Source organism: Coptis chinensis, chromosome 5 (genome assembly GCF_015680905.1).
Source record: "Coptis chinensis isolate HL-2020 chromosome 5, ASM1568090v1, whole genome shotgun sequence".
Lineage (NCBI taxonomy): Eukaryota > Viridiplantae > Streptophyta > Magnoliopsida > Ranunculales > Ranunculaceae > Coptis > Coptis chinensis.
In genome coordinates, this window is record NC_141460.1 from 96,331,923 (window position 1) to 96,348,109 (window position 16,187).

Here is a 16,187-nt window from a genome sequence, read left to right on the forward strand (position 1 = left end):
CCTAAAAGATGATAATAGAAACTACTAAATATGGATGTCCACACTTATAGAAACATGGGACTTTCCATATTGGACATATTATAATACTGACATATTCTAATACTCCCCCTCAAAGCTGTAATTACGCAAACTATGCAAATTACAACTTGGATTACAAAAAAACAAAAGATAAGAATACTGCTCCCCTTTCGCGATAGAAGCTGTCTTCGGTTGAAGAACTCGAACAACTGTTGAGGCGTTCGAGTTGAACCGGTGTAGGCAATGACCTAACCTCGAATCTTGAAGGTGTACCTCGATCCAAACCGAAATCATAAACACCGGTGTAGTGGCGTCTTTGCTTGGCTACTACTCACTTCATTCGTTGTTATGGGTGTCATAATATAAATTGAAAACAATAACAGTGACTTGATGTGATGTGCTTCTTGGGCGCTACTATCAATATCACCGTTAATGTCAACAAAATACTATTATGGGTACTCACGAAACATAACGCACGGTTGAGGCTTGATCGCTACTCAAAACATACTTTGCAGTTTGAGGCTTGATCGCTACACTGAAACATACGTGCGGTTTAGGCTCGATTGCTACGAATCTTGAAAGATGCGCAGAGGGGATGTCATCATCAAGATCGAATAGTGGATTGCCTTGTCATGAAGAGTTCGTCAAGGCTTGTTGGAATATGGAGACATGAGTACTCTTCCTCATACGTCTCCATATTCTCCTTCCCTCATATACTTCTTGAATGTCTTCATATCTCCCCTATTCCCCTCTCAAGTGTGGGAATATATAAGCGTTCATGAAAAATACAAAGGCTTGTCTATTCCGACTTGAACTTGAAACCGGAAGAAAACTAAATACCAACTTTATACAACCAACCAATACCCACTTCAAAAAACAATACTTCATACTCTAATTCACAAAAAAATTCTAATAGAACATGCATCAAACAAAACTCACGATAGAGGGTGGAGGGTGGGTCACGCTTTTACGATTTGCGAACTTCTGGAACAGTGGAAAATGGAAAGAATAATTCCTCGTGAGATAGAGGTCATGTGCCCCTATAATACTTCAAACAAACAACTTGATCATGTTTAGAAACCGGACGTAAGACGGCATCAATACCAATTCTTGTGTTTAAACAATACTAAGAAACCAATACTGAGAAACTTCGGATCTCTCTCCTATCATTCTTCAAACAAACTTTAAACACTAGCGAAATCTCAAAAACTTACTTTAACATGACGATGAATAGTACCGTGAATAGTAACCACGAACAGCGTTGGTGAACAGTAACCATGAATAGTAACCGTAAACAGTAAACTGTGAATAGTAACCATGAATAGTAATTGTGAACAGTAAACCGTGAATAGTAACCATGAACAGTGCCGGTGAACAGTAAACCGCCAGAGAAAAAAAATTGAAACTTGAATTGAGATATAAGAACTTCTTCTTGTGAGAAATCCTTCTTCTTCTTGAAACTTGACTTGAATACTATACTGAAAATTAAAACAAACTGATTTTGATTTTTTTTTTCTTGAGAGGTTTCCTCTCCAAGATACCACCGAACCTCGCCTCGATACCTGTGTTATATTCTGTGTTAGTGGTGATGCTAGGAGAGTTGTGATATTGATATATTAAAGACACCAAGAAGAAAACCAAAGAAGACTAGAGATTTATTAGGGTTGGAGTTTAGAGTCTGAGAGAGTCTGAGAGAGATTGTTCTCTACCCAGAGTTACATACTTATACTAACCTAAAACATGATAATAGAAACTACTAAATATGGATGTCCACACTTATAGAAACATGGGACTTTCCATATTGGACATATTATAATACTGACATATTCTAATAATATTGAATACTCTTTTTCTTGGTAAAGATTTATGTAAGCTTAAGATCATATATATAAATAGAAGTAATGGAACCCAAAGTTAAGTTTGACTCTTCTTCGATTCATCATCTTTCTATGGATGAATGAATTACGGAGTGACTAATTCGCTTGGTGATTGCGCACACCCGGGTTGTTAGCTTCCGTAACACAATCCAATGAATCTAAAGGTTTTATCTTCTTTGTAATCGATTAGTTCTTCTTCGCAAGGAAGTGTTACTATCATCTAAAAAAGGGTCTGGTCAGTCCAAATTAGGCCTTCTTGTTATTAATTTTGTAAGTTTTTCCATCTTGAATATTGAAAAAACCAAGTGTCTTGTCCAAAATGGTGGTAGAAGTAAAGGTGTTGCATGTGACCTCCAGGCTTGAGTAATGCAATTTACCGATACTTTGAGATTCATTTTTAGCCTTGTAGTCTGGCGTTCAGAACCTATCTCTATAATGTATTTTAAGGAAACTTATCTTAAAACATGTTATATTGGACACAGGTTAATGACTCGACCCATGTCATCAACCCATTAGACACCACCGAACCATTTTCTTTAAAGTAGGTAGAAGAAGTGTCAAGTATTTTCTTTAAAGTAGGTAGAAGAAGTGTCAAGTGCTCGTCTTGGTGACATCTTTTAATTTTGGGTAATTCACGCGATTGACCTTGGTGTGCTTGGAGAAATTAAGTGGAAACTACTGAGGTCGTTTTCTATAGCACTATGCCTTCCTTGGTTGGCCCTTGGAGTTTTGGACTTTGACTTTTCGCTGTCTGATTAAAGGTTCAACAAGCCAGACGCCCATACCAGTTCCAATATATTAATTAGCAAAGAAAAAAATAAATTGAATTGATCAATGACTTTAATGATGAAACTACTAAAAGTCGAAAATGGACTGAAATGGATGGACACGTAACTTTCGTACATTGTATACGCGCGTTATACAGTCTAACTTCATATCTTCCATACTAATCTTCCATATATACTTGGTAAGGGAATTTGTTGTTGGTGAGTAGTGTTTGGTTTCTGCCATTTCAAAATTTTATATCTAGCCATGAAGGTTCCTTCACATGCCACACATTTTCGCCTGGCTTTCTTCAAGTATTGGTTGTGTTGTGTTTTTGTACTCTTGTTGAACTTAAGTTTGATGCTAGTAGCTGCTCCTTCCGAAAAGGATTTCGTCCTCACAAATGGAAGCAAGTTATCCAGACGAGATAAGCCAGGGGGACCAATATGTAATGTTCTTCAATTTTCATTCCATTCTCTTATTTCGTAATTCACTTTAGTTGTCCATTTCTGTTTGGAGAGTCATTGCATATATAGAAATAGACATATCTTTTTTTAGCAGAGTCTGAGAGTCAATAAACATGTTAGATTCAAACAAAGAGGCTTGCTAGGTAGCTAGCATGTAACATGGCCTTCAGTACAAAAACTCAGAAAAATAAGGAAATGACTACTTGTATAACTCATGAAGAAACTATATATCGTACATAACTACCTCGAGGAGAGTCTGAAACATACATTTTTTGGTCCAGCAGATGTAGAAATCCATTTGTAACGCTTTCCTTATCGGTATAGCCTAGAAATTAAATACTTGCCAATGATTTGCTGTAGATGTGGATGCCCGATCTCGCCCCACAACTCCTTGCAAGGGTATTGTGAGCTGCGTGATATATGGGTGTCATGCATTATACAGACAGTCGGAAATTCAGAACGAAATAAATCATGAGCCCAATGAAAATCTAATATGATTACAAGAACAAGTCCATTGGGCCGCCAATTCTATTTTTTTTTAAATGAACGTTTTGGGCGCCAATTCAATGTACATAAAACGAATCAGATGATTAGTCAAACTCTGTAAGAGACCCTCTCGGATTTGTTTGATCTTTCTGCTTCTCCTTGGCTTCTTGACTGTTGTCCATTCTTCCTTCTCTGTGTTTACTCCTCGTAGATACCTCCATTGAGCAAGGCACAAGATGCGTGTTGTTGTTATGTTGGTTATTTGCATGTTTATGTTTATTATTGTTGTTTTGTACTTAGGAGTTTGGGAGTTTGAACATATTTCGTTGTTCTATTAAATGCAAGTTTGCAACTATAATATGTTCAACTTTCTTTAATTTGAATTTCATTAGAGAAATTGCAATTGTTTGTGTTAGCTTTCATTATGAATCATAGCTTATAAAATTAAAATTTTCAGGGCCTTAATTCATCTAGCATCAACAAAATTGGAGCAACAGATATTTCGAGGGTACTTAAATATTGAAATTATCTTTTAAGTTGGAGTGTGGAGTGATGAATTATACGAGGTGATGAGCATGGAATCATTGTCATTAATGATGGAATGGTGGAGAATATAAAAGATTTGACGATAATAATTAGTATTTTGTCAAATAATATATTAGTGGAGCAATGGAATCCTGCCTAACTGACAAGGGACGAGCTAATAATTTGAGTGACTGCTGTATGGAAAATAAGGAAAGATAATGATTTATTGAATTTTATTTCTATTAGAGTTTTATGTAATACTCTATAAATAAATAGCCAAGGGTCTAATGGTTTGTAACCTTGAATCAATAAAATTCATTGTATTCTCATTTTCTTAATGAAGAACCAAAATTCTCTACCGAGCACCGCTAGATTTTTGGGTAATAGTTTTTAACTTTTTATGATGGCGGGTGGCGGTCGTGTCACGGAGCAAATAAAGTCAATCTAAACAACTTTTGTCAAAATGCATGTGGTCAATGTTTCCTTTCGGTTTTATTGGATTTTTTTTTTTTTTTTTCGTCTTCGTTAAATTGTTAAATTATTGGAAATCTTACTTAGACATATAGAGAAATGAAAGAGTTCACCTTCCTCCTCACGGTCTACAGGCCATTTGCCAGGAACTTCCTTGGTGAGATACTAGGGCCAGCTCATGACAATAACGAAGGGTACATCATGGCGAGGACTCTAGGATTGGTTTAGAGACGTAGCTTAGTCCCCCCTCTAACTAGGGACATGATGATGGTTCACATTTGAGGACATAAGAAGACCTCGCTTAACATGCATACTAGAGTTGAGTTCTTAGATTCTTGACTTTCTTGTTGGTTACTCGGATTAACATAGTATTTAAGAGTACTATGAATCTTCAATCTCTCTCTAGGAAGTTTTTTCACAGCATATGTAAATTGTGAACCAAAACAAGAATCGAGCAAAAATATACACAAATTTTGTAAAAGTGAGTTTGTAGAGACCAAAAATAAAGTTTGTAGATACAAAATCTCTTTCTTCAACTTTTATAAGATTTCACTGTGAACCCAATATCTTCGTTTATGTTGTAACTGTTGGTGATGTTTTTAGATAATGCAAAATTTTCCAATTCAAGCATAACCAGTGTTCTAAAAAACGCTAGGCGGTAGTTGGGTGGTGGGAGAGCTTGAGAGCAAAGCCTAGGCTTTCTAGGCAAAGATGCTTTAGACGGGCTGAAGGCTATACATTTTTTTTTTCCCTAATATATATAGTAATACACTAATACACACATATACTATAAGAAATAAAGAAAATCATTTACCATAACTTAAAAAATAAACACATACAAATATGCTTATTACAAAAATACGTAATAGTTGAATAATATCGACTTCATATAAAACCATACTCTTTGTTATAGTAGCATATAATTTACATTAGACTTTAGTCTTTTAAACTCATTCAAATCTTAAGTCTATACGGGCCTTTAATTTTCGACATTTAATCATTAAAAAAAACAAAAAACAAAAAACAAAACTTGACATTGGATCAGCTAAAGAGTCCAACAACCTACCCCCTATAAATGGTAGGTATATAGCCTCACCTAAAAAAGTTCCCACCACAATCCCACTCCAAATGAGAAGGTCCTCCACATAGTAACCTAAATTCCAACTGTCTTTGTTATAAAACCATACTCTTTGTTATAGTAGCATATAATTTACATTAGACGTTAGTCTTTTAAACTCATTCAAATCTTAAGCCTATACGGGCCTTTAATTTTCGACATTTAATCATTAAAAAAAACAAAAAATAAAAAACAAAAAACAAAAAACAAAACTTGAGATTGGATCAGCTAAAGAGTCCAACAACCTACCCCCTAAATGGTAGGTATATAGCCTCACCTAAAAAAGTTCCCACCACAATCCCACTCCCAATGAGAAGGTCCTCCATATAGTAACCTAAATTCCAATTGTCTTTCAATTCTTCATTCCAATCTGCACCCCTCTCCTAATAAACATCCCAAGGGCAGAAAACAAATAATAACTGTGCAAACCCTTCAAACCACCAAGAGAAAACTGCTTCACATAACCTTGTAAGATTGAACATCCACTACTCTTCGTTAGTTTACGAAGAACTTCATAATGATGAAAAAAAAAGCAACTCAAAAACACCTGCAAGCCCACCAGTCAAAAACAAACTGAGGTTTGGCAAAAATAGACTTCCCTAATCCTCTCAAACAAAATACTAGACAATCATTTGAAAAAAAAAAAAATCAACCCATTGGCAAATGCCCCTTTCCAAATTAAAAACTCATGTACCCTAACATTTGTTTTCATATCAGAAAAAACCCTTGTTGTTGTTTTATGAAGATTTGAATACGAGGTATAAATAATTGTTGTAGCACCAGCAACCGTGGCAGAATAACTTAAATCTTTAACAAAATATGATTGATAACCATTTCTCAATAAAGTTTTCATTGAAAGAACTTTTTGTTCTTGTTTACCATTCAAATAGTTAAAAAATGGTCGTTGTTAAATGGAAAGTCAAAATTAACATTTTTTTTTATAAATATATAAGAGTCAAAATTAACATTTTTTTTTATTAATATATAGGAGTCAAAATTAACATTTTTTTTTATAAATATATAAGAGTCAAAATTAACATTTTTTTAATTAATATATAGGAGTCAAAATTAACATTTTTTTTTATAAATATATAAGAGTCAAAATTAACATTTTTTTTTTATTAATATATAGGAATCAAAATTAACATTTTTTATATTAATATATACAAGTCAAAATTATTTACGAGTAAAAAATAATAATAATAAAATTGTAAAATTAATATTTTTTTTATTACTTCTAGCGTAAAAAAAACAAATTTGGCGCAAACAACTAAATGAACCAGGTAGTAACGTGTGGGATGAACCTAGATCAGAGGACATATTTATAGAATTCTTCACCGCACAAGTAGTGCACAACAACTCATCACATCACAAACAAAATTAAAAAGATTAGACAAAACAACTAGGCAAACAATTTAATAACCATCTTTCAATTATATAAACATATAGAAAAAAATTTATAAGATAATAGATTTAAAAGAAAAAACCAAATTACAAAATAAACCAAAAGTTGAAGTATCAAAGACAGGTTGGTATCTACAGATGACACTTTGGTACTCTGACACAAGAACGAGGCATGAACATGTGGAATGAACCCAGATCAGAGGCCATAATTATTGAATTCTTCACCGCACAACAACTTATCACATCACAAACAAAATTGAAATAACTAGGCAAACAATTGAAAAACCATCTTTCATATATATAAACATACAGGAAAAAAAAAAAAAAAAAAAAGGCCTCAGATCTAAATGAAAAAACCAAATTACAATGTCAAACAAAAGTTTTAAGCATCAAAGACATATGATGGTGACTGTAGTTAACAATTTGGTGTTCGGAAACACAAGATCTAGGCATGAACATGTGGGATGAACCCAAATCAGAGGTAGTAGGGATGTCTATCTTGCCCGAAATCTGCCCAAAATCCTAACAAAATATTCGCATCGAACCCTGTCCAAACTTGACAAAACCCGAACCCAAACCGAAATATATAGGGTAGGGTTTGGTCACACTCTCTAAACCCAGACCGATCAGATAATTTAGCCCTAAACCCGTTAAAAAGGCTAAAAAACCCGAAATTGAACTCGGACCGAAATCAAACCCCAAATCCGATTTCAATTGCATACTACTAATCTCATATAAAAAAAATGAGTTAAATGAATATTTGAATTATGATCTCATTCATGTTTACAATTATGAGTTATTTAATATATTGGATTATGAAAAAATTTATGTCGAGATTTCCATTTTTTTCAGTAATTGCACGTGATTATGTGTCTATAGTTTATTCCGAGTCCATCTATTTTTAAATCATATCAAATAATTATGTCCGAGTATAGGTGATAATTATTTCCAAGTTCATTAGAAGTTATTTTGTTTAAAGGATTGGTGGATAGTCGAAGAAGGAATAAAATATATATATATATTTCAAATAAAGTTTCTTATTGTAATATTTTTTCATTTATACCGTGCTTTATTCTACCCGAAATCCAAACCCGAGCCCGATAGATACCCAAAATATAAGGTTAGAGTAGAGTTTGGTCACATTTCTCAACAAAATACCTGACTCCAAACCCAACCCGCTGAAAACCGGTCCGGGTTCGAGTAATCCGATACCCGTTCAAAATCCAAAAAGTCGGATTCGAACCGGGTCAGTTACTCGTTTGGACATCCTACAGAGGCCATAGTTATTGAATTCTTGATTGCACAACAACTTATCACATCACAAAAAAAATTGAAACAACTAGACAAAACCATGATATTAAATACAAACACTACTGGATGAACGATGACACATGAAAACAAAAGAAAGAAAAGAGAGAAGGTTGAGAAGATAGGAGAAGAGGCTGCGAGAAGGCAAATATGGCTAAGAGGTTAGATGGTTAGTCGGTTAGATAGATAGCAAAAGAAGTTTGTAAACGCACGGGTGCCATTATACAGAATGCCGCTTTTCTCTGACTCTTATGCGAGTCATTGGACTCAGCCTTACTGCCTCATGACTTTTCAGCTATCGTACACTTGTTGTTACCTGTTACATGTATCTAGCCTGTTACATGTATCTAGCCTAGATTTCCTTGTTAGAAAACCAAAACCACAGAGGTACAATAATAGAAACTCCACATGTACATTTGGGAGATAAATTGTGCCATAATATAATCACCCGTAAATCGTGCCGTAATGTCATAAAAGGATTTAAATCTTTTTTTTTCCAAGAATCCATCAAAGGAATTAAATCATAAAAGGAATTATGAATTACAAAACAATAGTTACCGTTTCAATAATATATCTCTACTACTAGTATATCTATAATGATCGTGGCCTCTTAAATTCATCCGAGACTTTTTCTGACACATAATACCTTTGATGAATAATAAAATCAGATGCCTAGCTATTTATTAATGAGGACTATTTTGTTTTTTTATGTGTTTATAAATTTTCAGTACCAATACTGTCTTTAAATAAAATAATTGCTTAACACCTTTAAATAGGGCCAATCAGTCTTTTCATGTGGCAATATATTAGAAAACCAAATCCACGCAATTCTCAATTGTACGCACTATAAATGCCATTTAATTAACAATAATTAATTGGGTTATTTAATAAGAGGTTAAGAAAAGGAAAAATCTAATTAGAGAATAGGAACCGATTCTTTTCCCTTCTCTCCCATCTCTTCTGTTTCACATAAATTTTTTTTTCAACTACTATTCTCATTCTATTGCAAACTATATTTTTGTCTTCCAAAGCATGTGTTCCCATTCATTCAGAAAAATGGCGACGTCCGAAGCAATAATAACCGTGAGCTTGAAGAATTTTTTTTTTTTTTTATAAACTCTTTATTTCGAAAATAAATTTAGTCGAAACAAACTAACCCATTCGGGTTCGGCATTTGTGGAGATTCATACAATTATCCCAGTACCAAGGAATGTTTAGGAAGTTTGCAAAAATGGATTTGTTTACAACTTATATAGCAATGCTTTGCTATTTGACGAAGAAGATGAAGTTAAGCGTTGTTAATTGGTTTGATATCCCACTCCACTTCTCTGTGTTTGTATTAGTGGAAGGCATGTATGATGTATCGAATCATGGTGTAAATCTGTTTGATCTTTGCCCTTTATTATAATTTGCTTTTTCGCTCGCGTTCAAAGGCGTTATTCTTTCATTGCTTTTTGTTTATTCCAAGACTTAAGACGGTGAATGAGTTTTATGAGTCCTTTATGTTTGCCTCAAGTATCAAAGTTCTTGGACCCTTTGAATCCTCCATGGAAGCAATGGGTTGAAACATTGGATGGAAACACAAGCATTCCGGATGAAGAGCTTGAAGAAGTCATTAGGACGGCTTGGAAAACATGGAAATTGTATGGGGGCTTTCAAACTTTCTCTCCGTGTAAGTCTTTGTAAGGATTGTTTCATGTATAGGGTAGTATGCTCGTGAAATTGAATGCTTGTACACCGCTTTTGAGTATTTTGATAAGGACAAGAACGGGTAATCTTTTTCCCCATTCTTCCAAAAGAAGCCACTCTTTTTATCTTACTACTAATGCTCTTTTATCTTGGTTATTTAGATATATCACAATGGAATAACTGGAACAAGCCCTCATGAAGTATAATATGGATGACGCTAAAACAATACAAGAAATCATTCTTTGAAGTTGACCTGCATAATGTAAGTTTGCCTATTATCTTACAGATATAGTTTTATCCCTTAAAAGAATTTCTAGACATTGTGTCCCCGGAAGGGATATATATAGTTTAGTGCTCAAAAGGCTAGGTTGATTTAGGGCTTGACTTGATGCTATCTCCTTTTAAGTGCTAATTGTGTGAACTCTATTATACCGAATGTTATTCTAGCTATATTTTGGGCTTCTCGACAATTATTCATGTAGCTAGGATGAACCCGGAGACCAACTTATTCCTATAGTGGGTAATCGCGATTGGCTCAAGAGCTATAGAATTTGAAAAAAGATTATGTCATTTTGGTGCAAAGACGCATGTCAAGTATGTTTAATGCACAAGGTGAACCAAATCACTATCTGAATTTTGAGCATGGTTCAAATGGTTCTTCAAAGAATCAAAGGAAGTTGTATCGTTTGAGTCATTATTTCATGAAAAAACATGGTTGTTTGTATTACACGCTTGTCCATTTCCACTTTGTTCACAGGATGGGCGAATAAATTATGATGAGTTTGTAGCAATGATGAGGAAAGGAAACCCTGACTTGGTGACAAACAAAGCGGGCGAAATAGGTTTCGATCCACCGCAATTTGCATCTTCTTTTTTGCTGGGGTCAAAAGTCTATAGCTCCTTATTGTTGCAGTTGTGAGATCACACATGCACTTTCATCAGCTTAGCATTGAGCTTTTCAGGTACATGGTTTTAGAAATGATACACGCGAAAATGAAGATCTTGCAGTAATGGCTTCATATCATTTCTTTCGTGAGCACTTAAAGTTGACTGTTTCTATGTGATAAGTGTTAGACCTTTTAGAATGGACATGCTTAGCATCATTAGTGAAGATGATCCCCGGACACCCGAATTGTAGAACCTAAGATGTTTGCCCATCATGTTATTTTTATTGATACTCTTACATTGCCTTCACCTTTGGCTCTATAGTGTCTATACACTTGGTACCTTGTACTTGTGGCTTATGGTTCAATCGATGTGAAATGGTATATCGTGGTAATCGGTACTTATTCGATTCACTTTGCGGTGCCTATCATTATGCATGACGAGAACGAACAAGCTAGAGCATGGAGCCGGGTTTTCGGTCGCGTAAAACCATAAAGCAATCTATTCCGCATAAACAAAGATGGCAATTGAATGAGAGAATGTACTTATATTTTTCCATGTTTTGATCCCCTCTACTTGTTTTGACCTTGCAAATGTTAATGTGCGCTTTATATAGGTATGGGGAGCTACTGTGGTCTCAACAAGCAAGAAACCTGTGAGGCGGATATGGAAAAGAGCAAGTTCATGAGTTGCGCCAGTAGCTATGATATTCCTCCCCCAATGGCGAGAGCCTGAAATGTGTGCTAAAAGAGCGGTTGCTTATTTTACTGAGCATGTAAAGATGTTTACTATCTTCTTTCCAGAAATTTAGTTTCCTCGTTATTTAGTTGTCTTGTGGTACCTTTGATAGGCCCGGATTTGAGCAATTGATAATGTAGCGAAACTTGAGTATATGATATGTCGAGGGATTTGGGGTGGTATGTATTTTCCACGGGCATCGACCAAATTTTTTACCTGCAGATTGAACCACGGTTGAAATCGGGAAGAATGTGATGATTGCCGCACACCCGCAATTCATTGAGGTCCATTATTATGTATCTTGATAAGTTGACATCGCAAGAGGTAAACTTTTTTTTTAGTGATTGTCAAGTATTTACGCATTATTTTGTGGTGGTCTATATCACTTAGTTTGTTATCTTTGACAGTCATTAGCTTAGAACCGCTCTCTTGGGATCCCTATCTTCGTACATTTTCAAAGAAGGAAAATTCATGAGAAGGGGAGTCCCATGGGACCTTCCGAGGCGGTGTTTATGCTTATACTAGGGTATGACATGTCCCTCCATCTTGCTACTAATCTTTCTTGAATTGTTTGCAATTCTGCATTTATGTTTATCGTTCTCACTTTGTGTCTCAAGGAGGGCAAGAGAAACGTAATTGTATTATCTATAGATTTATGAGGCGACACTAACCGATTGCTAATGAGGCAACTAACAAACAAAAGTTAGGACATGTTGAGCTAAATTGAGATTAACTGTTTTATAACTTTGTTTTCCTTGGTAGAGATTGATCTACTTAATCACATGTTATATGAACATTCCCAATATCGTACATCAACCAAACGGCGGAAGGCATGATTGCTATAGAATCGAAAGTACCTTTTTAATGTTATTCGAAATTTTTATCTTGAACTCAGCGAGAGCTTGTTGCTTCTCGGTTATGTTCTAGATCTTATAACCAAGAACCGATATGTTTGTAAAAAATTAGAAATGATATAGGATACAGTTTTCTTCTTGATAGGATGATCTACTTAGCTATGATTGCTTCCGAAAGTGGCTTTTGTTTTGTTTTTTTTTTTTTTTGGTTTATATATTTATTTATTTGTTTTGAATAAAAAAGAAAACTCCATGTGCTATTCTCGAGAAATCTAAAAATCTTTGGAACTTCGATGACATAGAAACACTATTTGGTTTCTTCTTTTGAATATGATCTTACCTTATAATTGCAATATCACTTGCCTCCAATGCCGATGCCCCACACCTTTGTGCTATAAAATTAGCAATTTCATACCTAATTTCTAACTAGGTTCAACTCTTCCGACCGAACCATTTCGGGAAGTGTGAACCATATTCCATTTCATTCAACTAAAGGTTGTGGAGTGTGGACAATAAGGTGCGATTCGACCGAAAACTCTCCACGGTTCTTACCGAGAGAAGAAAATAGTTGGCAATGACCGATATTTGTCTAATTCTTTCGGTGCTTTTTTTTCATGTATATTATCACCAGATTTTGAAATGATGACACCCTTTTCGGTTTTGCTTGTATTTCTTCATTGCAGAATTTAGCTCTTTACGCGAAGTTAGATGAAATGTTGCACTAATGTGTTGTGAACAGGTAAGCTATAATCGTGCTAGAGACTTTTTAGCAATCGGGGCTCGATCACCGCTCATTAGTCTTTCTGTTTTTGCGTGGTTGTTCTTCATTGCAACTTATGCTAGATATCTTTTTATGTTTAAAGCAATGCGTGGAAGTGGTTACCTTGTGATAGTTTCTTCCCATTGATAGATATTGAAGGGTCCCTTTTGTAAGTTTGTTATGTATGTCGATCAGTTTGAGTCGTTTTTTTAGGTGCTTGGTCGGTGGTGCGTGCTTTTACCGGAGCCGGTTGGTTCTTAAAACTGTAATGGATGGATATAACTATATAAAAACGTACATCTTCTTGCAATTTGTCATTGATTCGTTCATATTTTTTATTTTTTCAGTTTGGGTTCTATACTTTGGTCCAATGTCTTGGTAGGATCTCAGATTCGACAATCAAGTTGTACACAAACTTCCTCACTCAGGTCTCTGGAAGGGCCTTGTTATGAGCTGGGCTTCTTTTAAGCCCAAATTTAATGGTTTTGGCTTCAATGTACATAAAGGTTTGCTTTTAGATTCATAATTATGTTGGTGATATTCTTAGAAGGATTGGTCATCATATAAATTAGTTTTCGAACCCGTCCTACAAACGGGTGTCGTTATATTAAATTATTCTAAAAAATATTAGCAATTATGTAGAGTTATTAGATATGAAAATTATATTAATCGCTTATTCAAATTTATTGCACCACTCTCTATAAAAAGAAAGTACCAAACTTTGATAAAACCTATCGACTTCTTTTTGTTGTTAGGTTTAATAATAAAAGTTTGATTGAAGTTTTGTGAAAATGCCCAATATGGTGAAGATGATATTGAAACTACTTGAATAATAAGACATTCCCAATCATAATAAAAGAATTATGATACACGCGATATTAAACAAAGTATATTATTTAATGGACTCGAGGTTGATCTAATGGAATTAGCACAAGTGCGACTGTTACCAGATTACCAATTGTTCCTTCAGCTTCATCACATAACAAAGGAAGGACTCCATCTGTTTATTTTTTGAGCATGCTATATGCTGGGCAAAGCAAATATTTTGCATTAAAATGGCAATTGTTTTTGCTCTATTAGCATATATGCTTTTCTCTCGCAATAGTCTTATGCTCTATGTTGGCTCTTACAAACAATCATGTTTTCAAATAACAGAGAATTAGTGAATTACAAACAATCATGTTTTTTGCTCTATTATTTGACACTGCGTGCAGAGCACGTGCATCTTGCTAGTAATTATTAATTACCAAATCTAAATCAATACATTGGGAAATAAATCGTTGATCAAATATAGTTACCGTTTCAAGAATATATAATTATTAATTACCAAATCTAAATCAACACATTGGGAAATAAATCATTGTTCAAATTTATGTTTGAAGGTCAAAGAAAATAAAGTCTAGTTTACATCTCACCATCCATTAATTAGGGTTTGGAAAAATCAACGACTATCTATATTTCAAACTAAGCTGGAACCAATTGTAAAAACAAGGGAAAACAATTTCCCCAACAAATATGAATAGGTGCAATCGTGCAACTTAAAGAAAAGGGCAAAAAATGAGTAAAACTAGAGGCAACTCGGAGCCGCATAAGGGCATCTCCAATGGGGTGTAAAATTACACCTCCACTTAGGCTCCACGTAGGTGCTATTTGGATTTTACACCTCTAATTGTATACTATTGTATAGCTTATAAATATCCACACTCTATACTTTCCAATGGAAAAGTGTAAAAAAAATTAGATTTTAAACTCGGACGTTTTCTTGACGGGGATTGGGCTTCTAGAGATGGTTTAATAGCCCTAGCGTAGGGACGGATATGATAGCACTTGAAAGAATCCCAAAGGAAAAGATCAACAGAAAAAAAAAAAAAATATAAGAGGCACCAAAGGTGTGCTCGACAATAATTCCATAAACACCTAGACCTTATTAGCACGAGATGCTACCATTTGATCTCACTTAGACGTCCTTCTTTAATTTAAACTGGGACGTCACTTTGGGAAGTCACTTTAAGTGACGTCCGAGTTAAAAAGTTAAAAAGTTACTTTAGAATTACAAAAGTACGTTACTTAAAGTGACATCCGAATTTTTTTTTACTCAGACGTCTGTTCGAGTGTCGCCTGTGTTTTTTATTAGCTCATAGCGAGAGGGGGAATTCTCCACTCTCTATCAACTAATACTCTATTACCTACGGTAAGAATTTTTTGACATTTGGAGTGTAAAATTTCCAGTGGAATTTTTTTGACACTCCCATTGGAAAGAATTTTTTGACATTTGGGATGTAAAATTTCCACTCTATAGGGTTTACACCCCCTATTAGAGATGCCCTAAAAGGCCTGAACAGACTAATTATCCAACAGATGTTCCCTACTCCACTCATACTGTTGACGACATGTTGAACACAACTTAAATCATGAGGCAGCTGAGTCACACCACTCTGCCTCATTCACTTTATCTTTCTCAATTTCTGCTCTTCTCTGTTCAGTGTACTGAGCCACACCACTATAGCTAACGCCTGATAGTGAAAATCAAGCATCTGCATAAGGCTTTGGACTCTTGCTGGGTCCATACCTTGCAGGGCTTTAAGCAAATACATTGTCAGGTATTGAAACCACAATTGAAGAGAAATCGAAGTTTGAGTCCAAATTACCTTTGATGGTATCCACAAAGAAGTTACATGGATACAGCTTATTTGGCAGTTACATGGAAACACAGCCTGCCATTCTAATCTTATTTCTTTTAATACACTTTTTCTTTTCCGATTCCTTGTTTATCATGAACGGATGATTAGTACCAGTGTGTTAACTTCCTGTGTAAGTCTGTCC

At 34.8% G+C, this 16,187-nt stretch overlaps 1 long non-coding RNA gene and 1 pseudogene across 1 annotated transcript; both read left to right on the forward strand.

Moving 5' to 3' along the window:
• The first annotated feature begins 2,779 nt into the window (after window positions 1–2,779).
• Window positions 2,780–4,503, forward strand: LOC147500557 (uncharacterized). Its single transcript, XR_015196415.1, has 2 exons — window positions 2,780–3,108; window positions 4,071–4,503. It is a non-coding gene; the product is annotated as an uncharacterized LOC147500557 (long non-coding RNA).
• Window positions 4,504–10,769: 6,266 nt separating this feature from the next.
• On the forward strand, window positions 10,770–13,329 carry LOC147500558 (2,3-bisphosphoglycerate-dependent phosphoglycerate mutase 1-like; annotated as a pseudogene).
• Window positions 13,330–16,187: the final 2,858 nt, after the last annotated feature.